Here is a 24103-nt window from a genome sequence, read left to right on the forward strand (position 1 = left end):
AATTCCCTACACAATAAGCAAAGGGGATAGGGGATGGAAGAGAGGAAGGGGATAAGGGATGAGTAGGGGATGGAAGAGAGGAAGATGGCCTAAAAATGGGATGGAAGGGGATCAAATAGATATCACGGGATATGTGATGGATATGGGAAGGGGATGAAAGAGAGGAGGGAAGATGGGTTGAAAATGGAATGGAAGGGAGGGAAGGGGAGTGTGTATGTGAGGATATGGGATGGGTTTAGGATGGAAGAGAGGAAGGAGATAGAATGATAAAAGAGAGGTGCTTTGCAATTGGTTTTAATATGTAGATTGACAATGAAAATAATGAGATGGATGGCTAACATTTCATTAATTTTGGGAATGATTTTTTTTGTGTGTAAACTACAACATTGTAGGCTCAAGGTTTTTTGCCAGCTTGGGTACCAGTGAAAATTTTTAAGCTATTCTTGGTAGAGTTTGATTCTCATTGTCTTATTGGGTGATAGTAACTACCCATGGGCAAGGCAAGTGGAGCCCACTGGTCCTGTCCCTCATGATTCTACCAATCATTGCACCAAGCAAAACCTTGGGGGACATGCCCATTGAAGTCACTATTTATGATTGGGCTTGCCCTAAATTTGAGTTGGTAGTAAAGGATAAGGCCAAGTACCAAAGGGTAACCTTTTGTGCCGAGCAATAGAAAATCATGGCGAAGATACGAGAACTCCCTAGTCCAATTATGGATACTTTGCTTGTTTATTTCATTGAGCTTCTATACTTGATTGAGAAACTGCATGGATACTTCCCTAGTCCAACCATGAATACTTTCATGTTTATTACGCTGAGCTCCTATACTGGATTGAGCAACTACTAGGCATTGTTGCCACTAAGACCATAGACATGTGCTACCATTTACTAGATGTCTACAAGAGTCCAATTTCTAAGAGAACCGAGTCCCCAATGTAGTTCAAAAGATATAGGTATAAATGCGAGCACTTGAGTATCATCAAGTTGGATGTCAAACTAATGGATGATGTGTTGTCCAACCCAATTTCAAAGTGCTAGCATTCCTAATGCAATAGCCTGAGTAGGATGGGACATCAATGAACTCAAAAACAGACATCAATCGGCTTGCATAATAGACTAGATAGTACAATTTACTGTCTGGTTGGGCCAATATGATACCAAGACGCAGATAGGGTTGGCCTTAGGTGTGGTTTTGATTTTGCCATGTGGTACCTTATCTACCATGTTAGCATAGTTGCCCACCTTGCCACATCATCAACCACATCACTAATACCACTTGGCAATCTGGATCCACCTAAGCACAATTGCCTCTTACTAAGCATAGATGTAAGCTGCATGTGAACTTCCTCTACCACATCATCAATTTCACCTTTCTTGATGAAAACTTTGACAAACCATAACTTCTAATCCAAAAAGAACTTGCACATGCTTCAAAAAGGGGAAAAAAATCAATGTTTCAAGGTCTATGTGTATATCATTCTAGAATCGTTATATGCAATTAAACACTGCCAATATTGAAAGAATTTTTCAATTGATAAGTATTTGTAATGGCATTACACACCCCAATTGTTGGTAAGTTGAGTGCAAAAGGGTTCCACACCTGGTCTACACAAATGAGGTATCTGTTAATGTACCAAAAACTTCAGAAAACTGTTAGACAAGACATGCCTATGGCATAGAGTGGAACTTGGAAAGAAAAAGATGAAGCAGTATTCACTAGTTTGCACTTGGTCTCAAATATAATCCATCACATAGACTCCAAAGATAATGGGAGGGATGCATGGGATGAATTGAACACTGTGTTTGGAGAAGAACCAAGAGATTCATCTTAAAATTGAATTCTATGGATCGCGCATGAAGTTTAATGAATCCATGGTAGAATTTTAAAACAAAATCAAAAGCATCATGACCTAATTGGAAGGCATAAATGCAAAGGTACAAGACAAGGCTACACTTGCAGTCCTCCTCAAGAGTATGCCTAAAGTATAAACTGCATTGAGAACAACCTTAAAGAATCTTCTAGATCCGGAATTTGAGGAATGTGTGGCATCGAGGTGGCATCTCTACTGGATAAAGAAACTGAGTTAAAGGCATCTACATCACATCTACATCAAGACAACAATAACCATGAAAAAAAAGCACTCTTCAGCAAAATCAACAAAGAAGTGTTACCATTGCAGAAGGATGGGTCACTACCAAAGTGATTGCAGATTTAAGAACAAGCCAAAGTGTCACTATTGCAAGAAGGTAGGACATAAAGAATAAGATTGCAAACTAAAGAACTAATAGGTCAACTACATGGAGTTGTCATCAAGCAATGAGTAGAACAATAACAACAAAATGCATTAAGAAGCACACCTTACCACCTTTAAGCCATGTTTTGTAGAGGTTGCCAAACCTTGGTTTTTGGTTCTCACACCTGACCATCTGCAAGTAGTTGTCATCAAGCAATGAGTAGAACAACAACAACAAAATGCATTAAGAAGCACACCTTACCACCTTTAAGCCATGTTTTGTAGAGGTCACCAAATGAGTAGACCTTGGTTTTTGGTTCTCACACCTAACCATCTGAGAGTAGCTATGTAATACCCCAAGGGAGGTATTGATCATGATGTAATACCTCACTTGACCACCTTAAGTAGTAGCAAGTATGCACTAAAGGAAGGTGATGGACTTTTCTTTTGTAAACTACCGTCTAGCCACCTTGGAGTAGCTGATGCCATGAGCCCATAATGAGAGGTAAAGGTACGAGTAAAGGTACGAAGCAAAGGCCCTTGTTGAGTTTCTTAGATCTCATGTGAATATTTGTTTGTGGGAGTTCTAAGATCTCCTTGTTGAGTTTCTTAGATCTCATGTGAATAGATTTTTGTACATGGGAGTTCTAAGATCTCCTCGGTGAGTTCCTTAGATCTCTTGTTATAAATGGGCTTGTTTTGTGTCTATGAAATTTGTTTGTGGGAGTTCTAGGATCTTGTTGAGGTCCTTAAATCTCTTGTAAGAATTTTTGTATGTGGGAGTTCTAGGATCTCCTTGTTGAGTTCCTTAGATCTCTTGTGAGAAATGGGCTTGTTTTCGTGTCTATGAAATTATGAAATTTGTTTATGGGAGTTCTAAGATCTCCTTGTTGAGTTCCTTAGATATCTTGAGAATTTTTGTATGTGGGAGTTCTAGGATCTCCTCGTTGAGTTCCCTAGATCTCATGTGAGAAATATGACTTTATTTTGTGTTGTATACTCACACTTTCTTTGAATGAATATGTAATATTCTTTCAATAGAATGTGAAAGAATACAAAGAGTTTTAAAGTGTACGAATTGAAAGTTTTAAAAGTTATTAGAAGAGTATTCTCATTCTTACACTTTCTTTTGAATGAATATTTAATATTCTTTCAATAGAATGTGAATTGTTCTAAAAGAGCGTGATTGAATGACAATTAATATATTGCATGCTTGAATGTGTTTTTCAAAGGATATGTGTTGTTTTTTATAAAATGTGTATTGCAATATGTTTCTATTGTATACTCAAATTAGTTTTTTTCCATTTTGTTTTTGGCAACTTCAAAAGCATGGTGCGTGGCAAGATTTAGTCATATGTGATGGAGATACGAAAAGTACATGCCTCGGTTTCTTTCTTGCAGTGTGAATATTATGGACACAAGTTCACATGTGATTCTACTCGCATCAAGCAACATTTTCTCGGAATAGGTAGTGACGTTGGAGCTTGCACATGCAGTCCATCTGATGTTCTTCCGTTATGCAAATTGTATTTAGAGAAAGTGAAGAAAGTGGCTAATCTGACCCTAATAAGAAATTGTGCAAAATCAACAAGATGTGAGCATTGAGGTTGATGAGGCGATTGAAGGAGAAGCACCAATAAATGCGAGGAGTGTATCCATACATGAAGGTGATGTAGATATGCTAGCAAGCGGGTCACAGGTGAGTTTTGATGCGACTAATGTCTGTCAGGTAAAGAAGAGAAAAAAGGGAGAACAATCTTCTATGGAGGATGGCTTTCTTTGACAAGTGCATGAAGAGCACTTAAGATGGACAAAAGCATTTGTTAAAAATGGTATACCATTCAATGTCATGAGAGATGACACGTTTCGTAATGCCTTGAAATCATGTGCTAGACTAGGATTTATTTTGCCAGATTATAATAAAATGCGTATGGATCATCTTGATAGAGTCAAACAAAGTGTGGCGAATTGCTTGAAAAAAAAGATATTGGACTTTATTCTTACATATGGGTGCACTCTTGCCTTTGATGGATGGACTAGCAAGCAGGCCAGACCCTTGATAAATGTAATGTGCATTACTCCCAAGGGAGCTATGTTTTTGGAGAGTATTGATATGTCTCTAAAAGAAAAAACTTTGGCATATATTGTAAAAATATACGAAAGAGCAATTCGCAAAGTTGGTGGCAGTGAGAATGTTATTGCATTAGTAACAGTTAATGCATCGAATTACAAAACCGCAGATGAGATGGTCATGGCAAAGTATCCCACTCTGACATGGGTGCCATGTGGCACTCATACTCTCAACTTATTGTTGAAGGATATTGGACAATTGCCATTTGTGCAACGAGTACTGCAAGATGCTAACGCTGTAGTGAGTTTTATAAAGAGTCATCAATACTTGCATGCAGTATTCAGAGAGCAATCTATGAAGCAACTCAGGCAATTTTGTCAAACTAGATTTGCCACTTCTTTTCTAGTTCTTGCTAGATTGTTGGAAGTGTGTCAAGCTTTAGTCGAGACTGCCGCTAATAGACGATGGTCGAATCGACTAGAGAAAGAGATGCAGTACGCAATACCAGGCTCTAAATGTGTGCATCTTGTACAATCATCTCTATTCTGGAAAAATGTGGAAAGAATAAAAGATGGTGTAGAGCCATTTGTAACAGTATTGAGGATGGTTGATGCTGATGCCTTTGTTATGGGGGTAAAGTATATTGGAAGATGTCAGAAGCAATATGACAAGTTAAGGAATTTGTGCACTTTGCCCCTAGGGAGAAGCAATAAGTGGTATATTTGGCCGATAGGAGATGGAAGCAAATGCACACCCCTTTGCATGGAGCTGCGTTTGCAGTACATCCACAATATCAAATGCATGCTCAATCATAGAATCCTGAAGTCATAAGTAACTTTCCAGAGGTTTGTAAAAACTTACTTCTGGGAGATCAAGGAAAATTGGCCTACTAGCCAACGAGTGAGGTATATGAATCGTGAAGGCTCTTTTGGAGATCCTTGGAATCTGGATGCTATTAAGATGACTATTACACCTACTTGGTAGAAGGAATATGGTGGAGAGACATTGGAGTTGCAGCATGTTGCAACTCATGTGCTTTCTATTGCTGCACCATCGGGCGCATGTGAGCGACATTGGAGTGCATACGATTTTATTCATTCTAAGAGACGCAATTGCTTAAAGCCATCAAGAGCTGCAGATTTGGTATTTTGCTTTGGAAATCTACAATTGTTGAAAGGGTTTAATGTTGCAGCTATGGCAGCAAGCGAAGCTGCTGTAATGAGAATTGCTGGACAACGATTGACTACAGAATTAGTTGCTGAGGGTGCATTTAGCAAAGAGGAAGATGAGCTTGAGTTACTGAGTGACAACAGCGAAGTCGAAGAGATAGATGATATTGTACTTGTGTTGAATGCAATATAGAGTGATAGAAGAATATGATAGGCGATAGAAGCACTGGACGAAGCTCTAATTATATTAGATATAATGTTGTATGCGAGGGGATGGATGGGAGAATATGTCAAGCAATGGAAGAGCGCATATGCTCGTATCCATCTCTTCTCCTTTTGTACTTGAAAGCTAGAACCTTGTGGGCTACAAGCAATGTGTTGTAATTATTGAGATTGTGGATGATTTTGGTATACATAATAGTTAGAGACAACCTTGTGACTTGCAAATACTTTCAAGGCAACATCATAATGTTGGAAAGAATAATTGAATATGTGCAATCAAAGTTTATATTTTAAAGTCTCAAGGGTTGATCTAGCTATTATGTGCACTAATTCATGTCGATATATTTTAATATTTCTGCATTAACTTTACAAGTCCACTTAATCCATAAAAAACCACTTAAATCACTTATACCACTTAGTTCACTTAGATCACTTTAATCACTTAGTCCACTTAAATCACTTAAGTCACTTAAATCACCTAGTCCATGCTGTGGGAGAATGTTCTCTAAGTTCTCTCCCTCCATGCTCATACTTAGCCTAAAAAATGACAACAAGATAGAATAAATTTGTAACCACAAATAATATTAAATATTTAAACCATATTAAACAATTAAACAATATTAAACCTATACAAACAATATTTAAATATTTATTGTCGCATCATTTATCATATTTTAAAATTGAACCATCATTTTTATCGCAACATTCACTTATACAAATAATATTTAAACATTAATTATTGCATCATTTATCATATTTGACAACTAGATCATCATTTTTATAGCATCATTTACTTATACAAACAATATTTAAACATTACTTATTGCATCATTTATCATGTCACTATAAATATACAAACTTGAACAATGGAGTGGATCCAAACTTGGATGATATATAAAACTAAAAATGTTACAAGTTCCATGATCGGTCACTCATGTTACATCTCGTCCAAGAAAGACTCAGTCATTGGCTGGTCTAAGTCCTTGGTTTAGACTGAGCTGTATACCACATCTTGGAGCAATGTAAAAAACCCCACAAAAATTTGCAGTACTTGGAGGTCTATTCAGTTCGACTGACTTTCCCTGAACTGCAAATCATCGTAGATGCATGATTAGAGCTTCTGCGGGTCCTGTACTTGGCGATGGTGCACAAATGTCCAAGTTTTTTAGGATGTGATGAGACATGGCGTACACATCTTGTGCAACATTGAAAGGTGGGGGATGGGTGCAGAGGCATTCTGGAGCAATGTGCCAAAACCTAGCAATGGAGCTCCGCATTGTGTTAGGACTGTCACTGAGTAATGCGGGATAGTGCTTTTTAGTGCTGCATGGGATCATCATTCCCCAATCACAAATGCCCAGATACACCTCCTCGGATGACTCCGAGAAGTGTAGCATAATGTTTTGCGCATGCAAATCATTATGCAGGACATTGTGTCGGTGCATGTAATGAATAGTGCAAACTGGTGCACTTAAAATATCAAATACATGCTGACGGACTCGTGGAACTCTAGCAGGCATCTTTGCATCATCTCTGTGAAACACCAGAGATGGTCGCTTTCCGTCATGTCCAAGGTAGGTTAGCCGTCTTTCCAAATGATTTCCATTCCAAAACAGAAATAGTATCATTGGGTTATCATCATGGGCTAGACCTATTGCTCGGATGATGCCCAGATGTACGACATCGCCCAAGCATGTGGTTTCTTCCAATGCTCTGGCCTTCAATGCATCAATGGGCATAGAAACCCTCAGCACCTTACATGCATAAATCTTGTGCGGATCAAAGGGAGCGACAAGAATATTGCACATGTTGATTGCTTCTTTCGTGCCTATGCCCACAGCTGCACTAGGCGTGAATCGGATGTCTCATCGCTGAAGCAGTATGGGCCGCATGGGTCTTGGCACTACTACATGATCACGCAAGCCATGTGATGTGTGTGGTGCTTGTGCAAGTGAGAATGAAGGAGATGGGAATGTATCGGCTTGTGCAGTTAGATTGTGCATTTATGGTATAGGCGAAAATATGGGAGATGGAAACTGATCTGTGCGTGCGGTAGGAGGCACAAAAGATGTGGTGAAATGTGATCGTGCATGTGGTAGGAGATATGAAAAAGAAGGAGGAACTTCTTTTGGGTATGAAAGATCTTGGAAAAAAGGGATACGGGGAAAGACATGTTGTGGTTGATGCACTAGTGCATACGCATGGCATGGTTGCAGTGGTGCATGCAGCTGCATTGGGTGGAATGTGACATATGACTGGGGACATGGGTGCATTGGTGCTTGTGGTTGTGGTGGATGTAATGCAGCATCTGACCGGGGGCATGGGTGCATTGATGCTTGTGGTTGCGGCTATGCTTGGGGCTGTGGTACATCGATGGAAGGGAGGTTGAGGCAGCTCCTTTGCCTTTGTAACCTCACCACGCATTCTTGATGTATGTGACCGTGGCATCTACAGCAGGACCCTCCCATTTTGTGTTACATGAGTTTATGTCTCGATCTATTTGACTGAGGCATCGTTGACCCTCCATCGCTAAGTGGTACAAATACTGGTCTATAGACTCTACTATGAAAACATTTGGAAATTGATCACGCAAGATCCTCCCTCCATGCTCTACCATTGTCCTCACCAAATTTTGTGCACCGCTTTCACCATTTTGGAAAGCTGTCTCAATGATGTCTTGATCGACATTCATTCTCGTTTTTCAGCACCTTCCTCCAAAACTTAGTGAGATCAGGTTGCTGACACTTCCTCTTCTCACTTGCATGAGCCATCTCATATGCAGTAAGCTGCAACATAGAATTTAAAAAAGAATTCAGTGCTAGGTGCAATAAGAAACTCATTAAGCCATAACAAATAACAATGCAAGCAATCTAAGAAATTACCTAGGTATAACCTCTCAACTCAAGCTCAAATCATGTAACAGACTAGAGAAAATCAAAACACAAAAATTGGCCTAGGTATAACCGAATCGTGGACTTCACCATCTAACACTAGGCTTCAACTACCACACACAACTATCAAGGGATAGTTGAGTGCCAGACTAAGTGTCTAAGAGCACATCACATGATATCTAACTTAGGCTATAACACACAACTATCCAGGGACAGTTGAGTGCTAGACTAAGTGTCTAAGACAACGTCACATGATATCTAACTTAGACTGCAACACACAACTATCAAGGGACAGTTGACTGTTAGACTAAGTGCTTGAAAACATCTCTAAACTTAGACTGTAACACACAACTCTCAAGGGAGAGATGAGTGCCAGAATTAAGCATCTATGAAAACATCACTAAGCTTGACTGCAACACACAACTCTCTTAAGAGAGATGAGTGCTAGCCCAAGAGTTCCTACAAACAAACATTTTTATACAAACTGAGACTGCAACACACAACTCTCTTAAGAGAGATGAGTGCTAGCCTCAAGTAAAAGATAATTATTTATATTATAATTAAAATTGCAACACACGACAAAAATAGATTGCAACATACAACTCTCGCAAGAGAGATGAGTGCCAGCCTATCTATACACTTAAATAAAATACAAAATAAATATTAATCAATTTAAAAAGACTGCAACACATAGCTCTCCTAAGAGAGATGAGTGCCAGTCTTAAACAAAACAAAACAAAAGAAACATTAATTACTAACAAAAGACTATAACACAAGTAAGGGTGCAATAAGGTACCTATGACGAGAGCTGGTAGGTATGGAAGTAAGCAAAGGAGGTGGCAAGTAGGCAAGTAGGAGGTGGCAAGTAGGCAAGCAGGTGGCTCAGGTGGCAAGGAATAGAGGTGGATGTATTCGTACGAATACCAAAAATGGCAATGGTTGCAAGCTTATACTATGTTTATTCATACGAATAACATCATCTATTTGTGTGAATAATGTTTATTTGTATGAATAACCTATTCATACAAATAAATTAGGAAAAATCGTTAGATTCGTTTTAAATCAGAAAAATCACGATTTTTCGTCTTTTTTCGAATCGAAGAAAAATTCGAGCGAATTAATGCAACTTAGATTTCTCTCATAGGGGTCTCTGTCTTAGGTTGAGGCGAGTACCCACACTAGTTATTGCACAAGCACCACCTTTGCAGTAGCTAAGGCTATTTGTTACAGGCCAAGGCCACTTTACTTGATGAATACAAAGTTGTAGTTGGTCAATTTTTTGATTGGACTGTTCCAACCATCTCCGTACCATTTCACCCATGTGCCCCCCCTCCTCATTAGTTCTTCTTGACATTCAACCCTTGCATCGAGTAGGCGTGTGAAATAGGCATTCTAGGGAGTTCAAGAGAGCTAATATTCATCACGAATTGGCCTCAAATTGGCACTATTACTTTCGAGCATAGGGTACACATGTTAATGAGGGGTTGACGGACAAGGACCATCAACAATAGCACCAAAAGTTTCAAATATGAAGGTAGGAGTTCTCAACTATTATTAGAATTTGTAACCATTACTGCATAATACTTTTGGAGAAGAATTTAGATACATTCCCTAGCCAACTCCTTGTTGCTCTTTGGTGTTTTTGCTGCTACCATCTAATCATGAAGATTCTTTATGTGTGGTGAAAATCTCAAATTTTTATCCTAATGAGGACTTCTATGCTACAAGCAAATTCTCCAACTTTGAACCTTGGTTTGATTCTACATCTCATACTAACCTTTCAATACTTTCCACGCCTTAGTGGCCTTGGATATATGGTGAATCAATGTCAAGAAAAAGTCAATTACACTAGCGCATAGTGCATCTGTGCTTATTTGTTTCCAAGTATGTAGAAGAGCTACCTTGAGAGGGATCATGTTGTTAAGGTTTCTTGGGTCCGATGTTGCATCAAGAGCTCGTATCCATATAATATGGTGCTTCCAAAGAGTGTAATTAATCCCATAAATCTTGCCTTTGGTGAAGGCAGATGAATGACTTTGCATGATCTGCATTTTGAATCATTGGGGCCATTAGGGTTGCTTGACTACTAAAATCCGTCACTCCAAACATTTCCTTCTATAATAAATCTCATTCAACTTACACCAATGTTATTATTTAAAGCAGTTGTGGTATGATACCAAAATGGTGTGTTGTGAAAGGTAATAATGAAATGCAAGTATGCAATAGAAAACTCAAGAGAATAAAACTTTTGATATACCAAAACTACTTATATAACCGATGGTGGTTGTGTTGTCCACCCATGTGCCCTCAAGAGAGACCCATTATAAAAAATTTGGACTAAAAAAGTGCCTTGTAAGGGAGCCCTTGGGCCGGTGACATGGAAGAATAAGGTAAATAAAACCCAATAGACTATTGGTTGGTGGAGGGCAATAGAATATCGGCATGTCATTTGTATCCATCCACTCCCCTGGTATGGCTGTCTATCTATTGAATCCTGACTTTGTGATCGGCGTGGAGCACCCACATGCTTCCTCAACTCTCCCATCATGTTTTTAATTGTAACCAAACTGAGAAACCTAGTTTCTCAACCAAACTTGTACCATTTGACCTGAAACCAAATCCTCCCATCCAACTACCACACTCCTTTCATTCTCTCTCATTCCTCTTGCTTCCCCCTCATTTCTAAGCACCATTTCGAATTTTTCTTTACTCCAGCACTCTTTTCAAATTTCCAGCTGGCTCCTGAGTGAGAAGCTTCTTTCTCTATTCTCCCTCTCATGGGATGGACTCTCATGCCAAAATCTAATCACTTCTCTTCTCTACCTACATTTCCCTCCCATTTGACTCTCATTCTTTCAAAACTTTCAAGATTTTTGAATGAGATTCAACCTACCTTCTCCTTTCTCTATTTTGGGCGCTTCTCCTTCAAATCTTGCCAATTCCTCTCTCATCTAAGATTCTCCCATGATATGAAATCATTTCATTTAGGAAGATAAGGCAATCAATGTTTTGAGTGAGCCATGAATGATGCAGGGTGTTTGGATCTTAGAAGGAGCTACTGGATGAGATTCTTTGAGAAAGGATAAAAGAACATCGACTTTCAGGCATTACTGTTGTTGATGCATGAAAATCTTTTGCCCATCTCTCAATACTAGTCACTTTCCCTGCTGCAATCTCTAAGGGTGCATGATTTCGAACCATTTGTAAAGGTTTGGGGTCCATCCAGACAACTTGTATGGAGGTTCAGGTGAGATAATCTTTGGAACAATGCAACATAGTGATTATGACGAGATTTGTTTGTTAATGATGTAACTTTGAAGAAACAGTTAGTTCGTAGTTCATTTTGTGTAGTTTGTTGTTTGTTTTATTACATGGTTTGTAAACGTTGAAAAATTTGCTTGTTTTGTAAGAAATTCCATGAGAAATGAGTCTTTTCCACTCCTACTATCAATAGTTTTCATGACATAATATTGATTGAAATAGATTTTGAGATGTTTGGGAGGATATGATTTGTTTTAAAGAAAGAACCATCAACTTCATCATTCCTAGAACACATTTGGGACCACTGGGAGGGACAAGTTTGATCATCTTTTTCTTTCAAGGAACCTTGCTCCAAGAAACTGGTACTGTTCATTCATTTTAGAATGTTTTTAGTTTTCAACTCAAATCAGGGTCTATCAAAGCAACTTGCATGGAGATTTAGGTGAGAAAACCTTTAGAACGTTGCAAGACAATGAAAATAACGAGATTTTATCATGCAGCTTTGAAGAAGCAGTTTATTTGTAGTTTGTTTTGGTAATTGTGTTGTTTTCTTTTAATACATGATTTGAAGAGGAAGAAAGATTTGTTTGTTTTAAAAGATACACTCTTACTATTGAGGTTTTTTATAGAAAATGGTTTGAAATAGATTTGGAGTTGTTTGGAAGTATATAATTAGTTTTGGAGAAAAATCCATCAATTTCAGCATCCTGGATTACAAGAGGGACCATTGAGGACAAGTTTGATCACGTTTTTTTTTCAAAGATCCATGTGAGGTATTGTTCGTTCACATAGTTTAACAGTGTTTGATGATAAGTAAATGTTTTTTTGAGTTTGAAGATTTCAATCATTAGATTTTGCATGAAATTGGGGTTTTCATTTTTGCTTGGTTCGATACTTTTCTGAAACATGTCATGTTTGTATATTGTTTGTTGATGCCAACATTATATTATATGAGGTGGAAAGTGCATGAAATCATTGAAGCCACTGGGAATTAAAAAAAGGTGGATATCCATTTTTAAATAGATGCAGAGAATGCACCATTTTTAAAGAGGAATGAATCCTCCTTAGCAAGTGAAAGTGATTTAGTAGCTCTTTGAAATCAAGGAAAAACACATATGGATTTGTGGTTAGAAGGGAAAATATATCTAGTGGATCCACAAACTTGTCAGACTCCTCAATTCCATGGATTGATCAGCTTAATAAAGTTTCTATGTAAGGGTGAGAATGGTTTGTTAGGATATTGTTCACGGTTGATTGGTCATGGAGCAAGTAGCCTTCACAACCAATATCAATCTTTGCTTAATGAAAGAGACAAAAGGATCACAATGTTGGAGGCTTGGAATCAACATTTGGTATCATCTATGTGCAGTAACAAGTGTTCAAATGTCTACATATGATGGCATAGAGAAGAAAAATCAGGAATTACAAGTAAAGGTTTAAACATTAGATGGTCAATTGGGAGAGATGACTATAAATGCAATTCACTTACAGATGCAAAACACAGCTTTAAATAATGAGATCAAAAAGTTAGAAAAAAAAGTTATTTATGAAGGATACTCCAATGGGTCCAAGACTATGTAAGAGGAGATTACGTCCTATGGATGAAATATCCAAGAAAAGTGGTCATTGGAAGCGTCGATTGAGAGCTTGTAGGAGTGTTTCAGAACTCATGTCTATCCATGATGAACACTATGGTGCTATGGGTGAAGTGTTTATGAGACAAATGTTGGAGTCTGTTATACAACATCCAAAATTCAAAATTCTAAAAGCAGAGATAACATCTGAGTCAATGAACAAAGTTGTGGAGCATTTCAATGCAACTAGTGCACAGGGAGTTTGTGATACTATAGGGATAAGTACAAGGGCATATCGGCTCATATTTACGAGCTTAAAAATAGCATGTCTTTCTATGGGAGCAAAAGCTATCTCTCCTCATCTCCACTCTTCTCCTCTCCCCTCTTCATATTTTGTCATGGTATCAGAGCTTGGTTCTGCCTTTTGCTGAGGCATTGCAATTCTTGAGAGTGATTGAGAGATTGAGAGATCGAGTGTTCTCTTCCGTTGAGAGAACTTCTTCTTCTTTCACTTTCGTTGAGTGATAGAGAAAATTTCCGTCTATCCATTTTGAGAGAGATTTCGAGTGTTCATTCTTGTGAGAAAGAGTTTCTTTATGAGGGATCTCCATTGAGTGAGAGAGATCTACTTTGTGAGAGGTTCATGAGTGCTTTCTTCTTTGAGAGATAGGAAGAGATCTCATCGACAAAGCAACTTTGTGACTTCCAGAGCTCCTACAACAGCTCAAGGGCCAAAAGGTTCTCTTAGCAAACCTCTACCTAAGGCTCGAATTTGTGCCTCCTACAATGCCTTCAGCAAACAAAGGCTCTTCAATGGAACTGCAACAGCAACCCCTAAGCTTCATCAGCTACACGGCCGACCACATGCAGTGGCTCTACCGCCCAAGCTTCAACTCAAGCAAAGCCCATGACTCGGCTTAGCCAAAGCTAGGACTCCATAGCTAACCTCTACAATGACAACAAGGCTCTCGGCCTTCTTCAACAGCAACTACGGCTAGGCGACCATTCCACCAACACCCACGCGGCTCCAATAACTCTTGCCCGCCTTTATTAACAGTGAGGCTCTCTCCATACCCGGCTACTCTAGACTGCAATGACCGCCGGCAAACAAGCTCCTTCAACAAAGCTCTCCCATCTGCGACTTAGCTGTTGCCAACAGCAGCCCAACGCAACGACTCTATCGACAGCAGCGCCAATGAGCCCTTTGCCTCTCCAAGCACACAGCACCTTTGCCAACGAGCCCTTCAAGTCATTCTGAGATGGGCCTCCGTTAGATGCTCTCAACCTCCAATGCACGGGCTCCTCCATCGACAATAGCGCCATCAACGTCTCATTGCAGAGCTCCATCGACATGTCAGCAGCCCCGTGAGACTGTCACATCACCCTACCAGCTTAATTGCCACATCATCTAGTTGACACATGGCAGTCGACTGACACATCAGCAACTACCATGTCAGTAGCCCAACTCAACTGACACATCATCAGTGCCATGTAAGTAGGCCAAGTCATCTTGCCACATCATCAATGACACATCATCATCGGCTACCATGTCACTTGTGCCACATCATTAGGGACACATCATCAATGCCACATCACCTACCACATCATCAGTGACACATCATCACTGACTGCCATGTCACCTATGCCACATCATCAGGGATATGTCATCAGTGCCACGTCAGCATTGCCACATCACCCTACTGACAACATCTGTGCAACCTCAGTAGTGACCCTCTGCAGGCATAGTCCCTTGCTAGGCACACTATGCACACACTGCATGTGCACACTCCTGCCACCTCAGCACAGAGCTTCACAGGTGCACCTCTTGCTAAGCACAGTGCCACATCATCACTGCATTTGACTCACAGTGACACATCATCATTGAGCACCATTTGCACTCCTTTTGCCCCTCCACCTAGATCAAGTCATATCTCTTGATCCAGGAAGAATTTGAGGGCACTCCAAAAAGGAAAGTCGCTCGGTTTTTTATGCTCTACGTGCTCGTCACATCACGCACACATTTTGGTGCAAGTTACACTCACATTTGAGCCTCGCCGACAAAACCACTTCCTTCATGCACATTTGCCTCTACATCGATGCATCTAACCCAACACTTAAAAAGAACAAAAGAAAAGGAATTATTTGTTGTTCTTTCATTGATTGACGGCGGTTGGTTTAGATCTAGATCAGAGTAGACTAGATCGCCATAGAGGGGACGCTTTGAATTCCCCAAGTTGCCAATCTAAGCCATGCCCGAAATTCCTGACTACTACCTACTCGAAGTCAGTCCATACGCTCACATCCGGTTTCACATCATTACATTACCTGAAACCTTACGTTCATCAGTTCAGTGAGCAGACTTCAGAGTTCAGAGGCATTGCAGATTGATTCAATGGGTAGATAGCATTTGATTTCACACACACATGCCACCATTGTAAAGCCTATTCGGCTATCTCATGGCATCGTGCACATCATTTTCAGCCTTGTAAAGCCTTTTGGCTATTCTCAGCATCATTGCCACAAGCCTTGTAACACAGATAAGATCTTATATACTACAGTTCTATCTTCACCGATGGTACAGAGATTTCACTTGGCATCTTCAGTGTATTTACAGTTGATTCATACAGATTTTTCAAGACACTTTTTGAGTACATTTTTTTTTGCACCATGTCGACTAGCAACCTCAATTTGGAGGCATCTGCTAAGTTAGACAACTCCAATTACGGTACATGGAAATACCGAATGGAGGCCATTCTTGTGCTTCACGACAAATGGGAGTATGTCGATGGGTCTACACCTAGACCATTGGCCGATCTAGCCACTAGTAGCTCTACTCCATCTGTTGTCACATCACCAGCAATGGGATCTACATCAGGATCTACATCTACACAAATAGTTTCCACACGAGTAGCAAATCCTGCCATTGCCCGAGCTCAAATAGAGTGGGATAAGAAAGACAAGTATGCCTATCACCTGATCAAGCAGAATGTGCAAGATGTCATGCTAGGACAACTCAACACAGTCAAGACATCAAAAGAAGCATGGGATATGTTCGCAGCTCTCTACGAGTCCAAGAACACATCCAAGATTCTCACCTTGAGAAACCAGATCAACCAGAGTTTTCACAACAGCAGTGAAACTGGTCATGCTTATGTACTCCGCATCAAAGACTACAACAATCAACTTGCAGCAGCAGGAGAGACTATGAATCCCGCAGAAATGGTTCAAGTCATTCTGAATGGACTAGGAGAAGGATATGAGAATCTAGTCCAGAGTATTGCCATCGAATGGCAAATTCCAACACTAGAAGAACTTCAGTCAGTTCTACTTGGCGAAGAACTCAGGACTCAGGCCATTCAAGCACGTAAAGGTCATTCTAATGATCAAGCTTTCACAGCTTCAGATAGAAGCAGAGGCAAAGGCAGAAATAGAGGTAGATCATACCAGAAAAGTGGTCATCATCAACAAAATCAAAGTCAGCATCAGCATCATCCTCAGCAAAATCAGAATCAGCAAAGAGGAAATCATTCCAATCGAGGAAGATTCCAAGGACGAGGGAATGCATCCACCAATGTGTCAAACATTCAGTGCAACTACTGCCACAAGTTTGGACACTATGAAAGAGATTGCCGCAAGAAGCAGTACGACCAAGGCGGTCAATCCAATAGTAATCGAGGGAAGTCCCGAGGAAGAGGAAATCATCGCGGTGGACATTCTAGTCACAGTCATTTTGCAAATGAACATGGAAATATGTTTCTTGCAAGTGAGAAATTGCATCAGACTGATACAATGCACCTAGACACTGATTTCAATCCCAAAGAGGATTTCAGCTATCAAGTCGACCAAGTGGAATAGGATCCTTGGTACATCGACAATGGTGCATCATCTCATATGACAAATCATCAGGAATGGTTCACAAAAATGAAGCCATTAGAAGGATAGAAAAATGTCATCTACACAACAGACAATACACCGAATCCAGTTCAAGGGACAGGTGTTATCCCTATGAACAATTTCACTGGTATAAAAGGATTAGTCAAAGATGTGCTCTATGTTCCGAAGAGCTCAGCAAGAACCTATTGTCAATAGGTCAAAGTTATGACTACCATCATGGCTACAGAAGAGCCAGTGTACTTCGAAGATGTAGTAGATAAGCCAGAATGGCAAACTGCTATGAATGAAGAAATGGATGCTTTGTATAAAAATAACACTTGGGAATTATGTGACCTTCCACCAGGAAAGAAGGCCATAGCAAACAAATGGGTATACAAAGTGAAGTACAATCCAGATGGCAGTATTCAAAGATATAAAGCCAGACTAGTTGCAAAAGGATTTGCACAACAATATGGTCAAGATTATGATGAGACTTATGCTCCAGTACAAAGATGGATTCCATACAGTTCTTGATATCACTAGCAACACTCAGCAAATGGAATGTGTGTCATCTCGATGTCAAGAATGCATCTCTCAATGGTTATCTAGACGAGGAAGTCTACATGAAACAACCAGCAGGTTATGTTGAACTAGGAAAGGAGAAAAAGTTTTGCCATCTTAAGAAAAATCTCTACGGCTTAAAGCAAGCACCCAGAAGTTGGTACAGTAGAATTGACAAGTATTTTGCTGATCTGGGATACATGAAATCCAATGTAGATCATACTCTCTACTACAAAGTTCAAGGGAAAGACATTACTATTGCACTTTTGTATGTAGATGATCTGATTGTGACAGGAAGCAAGGATAGCTTTATTAGAAAACTAAAACAAGACTTATCTGCAGAGTTCAACATGAAAGATCTTGGACTTATGCACTATTGTCTTGGAATTGAGTTCTGGAGAGATTCAGATTGCACATTTATGAGTCAGCTCAAGTATGTTGACAGTCTCCTGAAGAAGTTTCATATGGCAGATTGCAAGATTGCAGCCACTCCCATGGAACAGAGTTTGAAACTTACTAAAGATTCAGAAAAGCCTACAGTCAATGATAGATTCTACAGGTTGCTCATTGGATCTCTTATATATCTGACAATCACACAGCCAGATATTTCTTATGCAGTAAGCTCACTAGCACAGTTTATGGCAAATCCAAAACAGTCTCATTGGAATGCAACCAAAAGAGTCTTGAGATACATCAGAGGTACAAGATAGTTTGGGATAGAATACAGAGGAAGTCATCCATGGTTGCATGGATACTGTGACAGTGACTATGCCATAGATCATGAGACCAGGAAGTGTTTTCAAAGAAAAAGTCGTTTTTTGAGCTTTTCCCTGTTCCGTTCGATGACAGAGACTCCGTATTGACTTGTAGAGGCAACTATTGCTTGCTTTTGGTGTCTACATTACTTCAGGAGCTTGGAAACACCTTCATTCTTGAATCTGGGATCATTTCATTGGATTTCTGACTCACTGTGTCAGTTTCTGCGTTTTTTGCCCAGGTGTTAGAACTCAAGTTTGGAGCAACCATTTGCAGATCTGTCAGTTCCGGTGGACTCAGGAGGTCCTAAAACTTCTATGTTGCTCATCATTCGCACTCCGGTGGAGTTTACAAACAGCTCTGTTTCCAAAAACGTTTTTCAGTTCGTGTGTTGGACCTAGTGATTGAGACCATGGTTTCCAAAACCGTCTGTCCCATTGCGTTCCGGACGCCCAAAAACCCTTACCTGTCAGTTCTTGCGCAATTCGGTGGAGGATTTTTAGAGTTATAGATCTCTGTGTATTCGATTTCGTCTCTCTGTTATGCATTTTTCATTCTAAGGTTTTGAAACCTTAGATTTATGCCACATGGCAGTGGATAAGTGTTGACTCCCATTTTGCACTCATCGGTTGGGATTTTGGAGTTCTGGCAGAAGAGAGATATTTGCAGATTTTCTTGCTGATTCCGATTATGCAATGGTGCCCATGTTTTGAGGCATCTCAGGTTCTATTTTCAGTAGCGCTCATTACCGTGGGACTATGATTTCTTGAGCATACCTTATGCAGATCACTCTGGTTACAGTTTGAGCAGTGTGCGCTCATTCGTGGTGCGCATTGGGTTGCAGTGGATGATTTGTAGGCCATTTGGATGCATTGCAGTCCTTATTGGATGCGCTGATAGGCCCAAATTGCCTTGTGGGATGCTATTTTTATGGACGCTTTGCACATGGATGCTATTTTAAGCTGAGGGACAGCTTTGACACATTGCAGGTGATGCACTGATAGTGCTATGCTCTCTTGGATGAGATATTATTGATGCATATGCTAGTGGACGGTGTTTATGCTTGAGTCATTTGGCACTTATTGGCATTTTCTTTTGGGCCAGATTTGCTCATATGGATGCATAGTATATGCACATGAGTCAGATGCATCTTTTGATGCTTTGAGCTTTGAGTTTTGGTGATACTCTATTGTGGCATACACATTTGGGTGCACTTGGTATTTAGTGTGATTCTCTCTTGCAGGCACTAGCATTTGGGATTTTGCTTTATTTGCGTCATGGCATCCTCTTCCATGCCTAAAAAGGAGTTTTTCAGCATTAAAAAGTTTGATGGGACAAACTTTTCTTTGTGGAAAGAACAGATAAGGGATGTGCTTATTCAAAAGAAGCAGATTAAACCCTTGGCAGGGATTGAAGCTAAGCCTGCAAATATGTCTGAGGATGATTGGAATGAGTTGGATGCATTAGCAAAGTCTACTATTAGACTTCATCTTGCAGAGTCAGTTTATTTCACAGTAGTAAATGAGCAGACTACGGAAGATTTGTGGAAGAAATTGTGTGCCACTTATGAGAAGGAAACTGCCTCTAATAAAGTTTACCTCATGAAGAGGTTGTTTGAGCTGCAGATGAAGGAAGGGGTCTCCATTGCTTCTCACTTGAATGAATTCAATATTATTTTCAGCCAGCTTCAGGCTCAGAAAATGAATTTTGATGCGGAGACTAAGGCAATATTTCTCTTATGTTCATAGCCATCCTCATGGGATACCTTCTGTACAGCTGTCAGTAACTCTGCACCTGGTGGAGTACTAAAATTTGATGATGTTGTGGGTAGCTTGTTGGCCGAGGAGATTAGACGGAAGTCTATGGATGGCAACAAGCAGGATGCAGCCTTAAATGTGCAAAGGGGCAGATCACAGTTCAGGGGGAAGTCCCAAGAAAGAGGAAAGTCTCGTAGCAAATCCAGGGCACAGAACATTGAGTGTTACCATTGTGGCAAGAAGGGCCATATGAAAAAGGATTTCTACAAGCTAAAAAGAGAGCAAAGGGATAAGATAAAGAATGCAAATTGGGGTGCAAATCAAAAGGAAGAGAGTCCAAGGGAGGACAAAGGAAAAGTGAAGATCGAGGAGATCAATGCAGTCACACATGATAGTGACAATGATGTTCTCTTCATGTCTAGTTTATCTGCAGAGTTGCTTACCACTTCAGACGATGCATATTCCCAGGATTGGATTTTGGATTCTGGTGCTTCATTCCATGTTACTCCCCATAGGGAATGGTTCTTCACTTATGACAGTGGAAAGACAGGTTGTGTGCATCTTGGAAATGACTATGCATGTGACATAGTGGGAGCAGGTGACATAAAGTTTTCTTTTGCAAATGGGTCTGCATTTGTTTTGAAACATGTGAGACATGTGCCTAAGTTGACCAAGAGTCTTATTTCAGTGGGTCAGCTAGATGATGCTGGTTTTCACACCACTTTTGGCTTTCAAAGTTGGAAAATTCAAAAGGGCTCTATGCTTTTGTCCAGGGGTGCCAAGTGTGGGACTTTGTATCCCTTACATGTATCAGGGGTATTTGATCATGTTGTTGCAATGACCGAGCAGCCAAGCACTTCTTTGTGGCATTGCAGGTTGGGGCACATGAGCCAAAATGGAATGAAACTCTTATGCCGTTTGGGTTATGTACTACATTTGAGTTTCTCTGATTTTGAATTTTGTGAGGATTGTCTCTATGGGAAGCAGACTAAATCAGCCCATAAAAGAAGGGGAAAGAAAGAGTTTGAAATGCTTGATTTGGTGCATTCAGATGTATGTGGTCCCATGCCTACACGGTCATTAGGCGGGGCTGAATACTATGTGACATTCATTGATGATGCAACTAGGAAAGTGTGGGCTTATGCTATAGCTCGGAAGAGTGATGTGTTCCAGGTATTTCAGAAATGGCTGGCCTTGGTTGAGAATCAGTCAGGTAGAATGCTTAAATGCCTACGGACTGACAATGGTGGAGAGTATCTCTCTCATGACTTTCAGCATTTCTGTGATACTCATGGGATTAAGAGGGAGCTTACATCCCCTCGTACTCTAGAGCAAAATCCAGTTACAGAAAAGATGAATCGTACCATTCAAGAAAGGTTGCAATGCATGCTTTCCAATGCAAGTCTTTCTGGTGGTTTTTGGGCTGAGGCAATGAAGACTGCAATGCATGTGATCAATAGATCACCTAGTAAGAGTTTGGATGGTGGTATTCCTGAAGAGGCATGGAGTGGCAAGAAGCCCTCTTACTCTCATTTGCGTATATTTGGGTGTGAGGCATATGCACATGTGCCAAAAGAGCTTCGAAAGAAGCTAGATCCTAAGTCTAGGAAATGCATCTTTCTACGTTATGGTGAAAGTGGAGAGATGGGCTATCATCTCTAGGATCCAGAAGCAAAGAAGATCATACGCAGCAATGATGTGGTCTTCAATGAGAAGCAGATGCATAAGGCACCCATGAGGGATGTGGAAATGAGGAGAATCACTTTCTAGGATGTGAATTCACCTGCCTATGTTGATAGACAGCAAGCTGTCCATGCACCAAATGTGCAAGAAATGGTACCACCAAGTACTCCCACAGGTATACAATCAAGGGTAGATGATAAATCATCTATTGGTGGAAATGATGAGCCAAATGTGGCTGATATGCAGGTGGGACAGCAAGCTGAAATGCCCTTGAGAAGATCATCTAGAGTGTCTAGACCGCCTGATAGGTTTGTTCCAGGGGTAGACTATGTGATGCTTACTGATTGCGGGGAGCCTTCTTGCTATAGAGAGGCTATGATGCGTGAGGATCAACGCAAGTGGGAGTATGCTATGCAATCAGAGATGATTTCACTTATGAAGAATAAGACTTGGGACTTGGTTTCTTTGCCACATGGAAAGAAAGCATTGCCATGTAAATGGGTCTACAAAATGAAGGTCACAGGTGATGATGTGCCTAGGTACAAGGCCCGTTTGGTTGCTAAAGGGTTCAAGCAAGAGAAGGGTGTCGACTTTGATGAGATATTCTCTCCGGTTGTGAAGATGACCACACTTAGATGCATGCTTGGACTAGTGGCATCAGAGGATATGGAGCTTATGCAAATGGATGTCAAGACAGCTTTCTTGCATGGGGATTTGCATGAGGAAATTTACATGGTGCAGCCGGAAGGCTTTGAAGAAAAGGGCAAAGAGCATTTAGTTTGCAAACTGAAGAAGAGTCTCTATGGTCTTAAGCAAGCACCTAGAGAATGGTAATAGAAGTTTGATGCTTTCATTCGGTCCCAGGGTTTTAGAAGGAGTGAAATTGATCACTGCCTCTACACTAAAAGGGCTAAGGATAATAGCCTGATAATCTTGGCACTATATGTGGATGATATGCTATTGGCTAGCAAGAATACTTATGAGCTAGATGCTTTAAAGGCTAAGTTGCATGAGGCCTTTGATATGAAGGATTTGGGACTTGCAGGTCATATTCTTGGTATGAAGGAAACTCCTTTGGCTTTCACAAAAAGAGTATGTTACAAAAGTATTGCAGCGTTTCAATATGGAGGGGGGGAAGGCAGTGAGTACTCCATTGCCTCCATATGTGAAACTGAGTCATACAGATAGTCCCAAATCAGATGAGGAGAGGGCCATGATGGCCAAGGTTCCTTATGCATCAGCAGTTGGGAGTCTTATGTATGCTATGATAGCTACTAGACCAGACATTGCATTTGCAGTGGGAGTTGTTAGCCGGTATATTGCTAATCCAGGAAAGAGGCATTGGGAGGCAGTTAAGTGCATCATGAGGTACATGAAGGGTACCAAGGAGATGTGCATTTGCTTTGGTAAAGGAGACATGCGTGTACTTGGGTACACAGATTCAGACTATGCAGGGCATGTGGATACTAGGAGATCCACTTCTGGTTATGTGTTCACCTTTGCAGGTGGTGTAGTGTCGTGGATGTCTCACGCACAAAAGTGCGTTGCTTTGTCTACCACAAAGGCTGAGTATGTTGTAGCCACAGAGGGTTGCAAGGAGGCTATATGGCTTGATCGGCTAGTGGGAGATTTGGAGATTCATATAGGGGTACCGACATTGCATAGTGATTCCATGAGTGCTATTCAGCTAGCACGGAATCCGGTCTTTCATGCAAAGACCAAACACATTGAGGTCAGGTACCATTTCATCAGGGAGGTACTTGAGGACAAGTGCATAGAGCTTGTCAAGGTTCATACAGATGATAACCCTACAGATATGCTGACGAAGAGTCTACCTGGTCAGCGGTTTGAGTATTGTCGTGTATTGATGGGCATTGGATAGTATGCTCACTGGTTGTTCTCCCTTAAAGGCACATTGTCCTTTAAGTGGGAGGTTGTGGGGGTTAAAGGTCACTGTGCCTTAACCCCGGTTATGTACAATACTCAAACACATATATAAATGAATGAAAAAGAAGATTAATTCAAGAGCCAACATAGCACCTCATCCT

The sequence above is a fragment of the Dipteris shenzhenensis genome, chromosome 27 (genome assembly GCF_047967505.1).
Source record: "Dipteris shenzhenensis isolate YYH24624 ecotype China chromosome 27, Dip_SZ_1.0, whole genome shotgun sequence".
Taxonomy (NCBI): Eukaryota; Viridiplantae; Streptophyta; class Polypodiopsida; order Gleicheniales; family Dipteridaceae; genus Dipteris; species Dipteris shenzhenensis.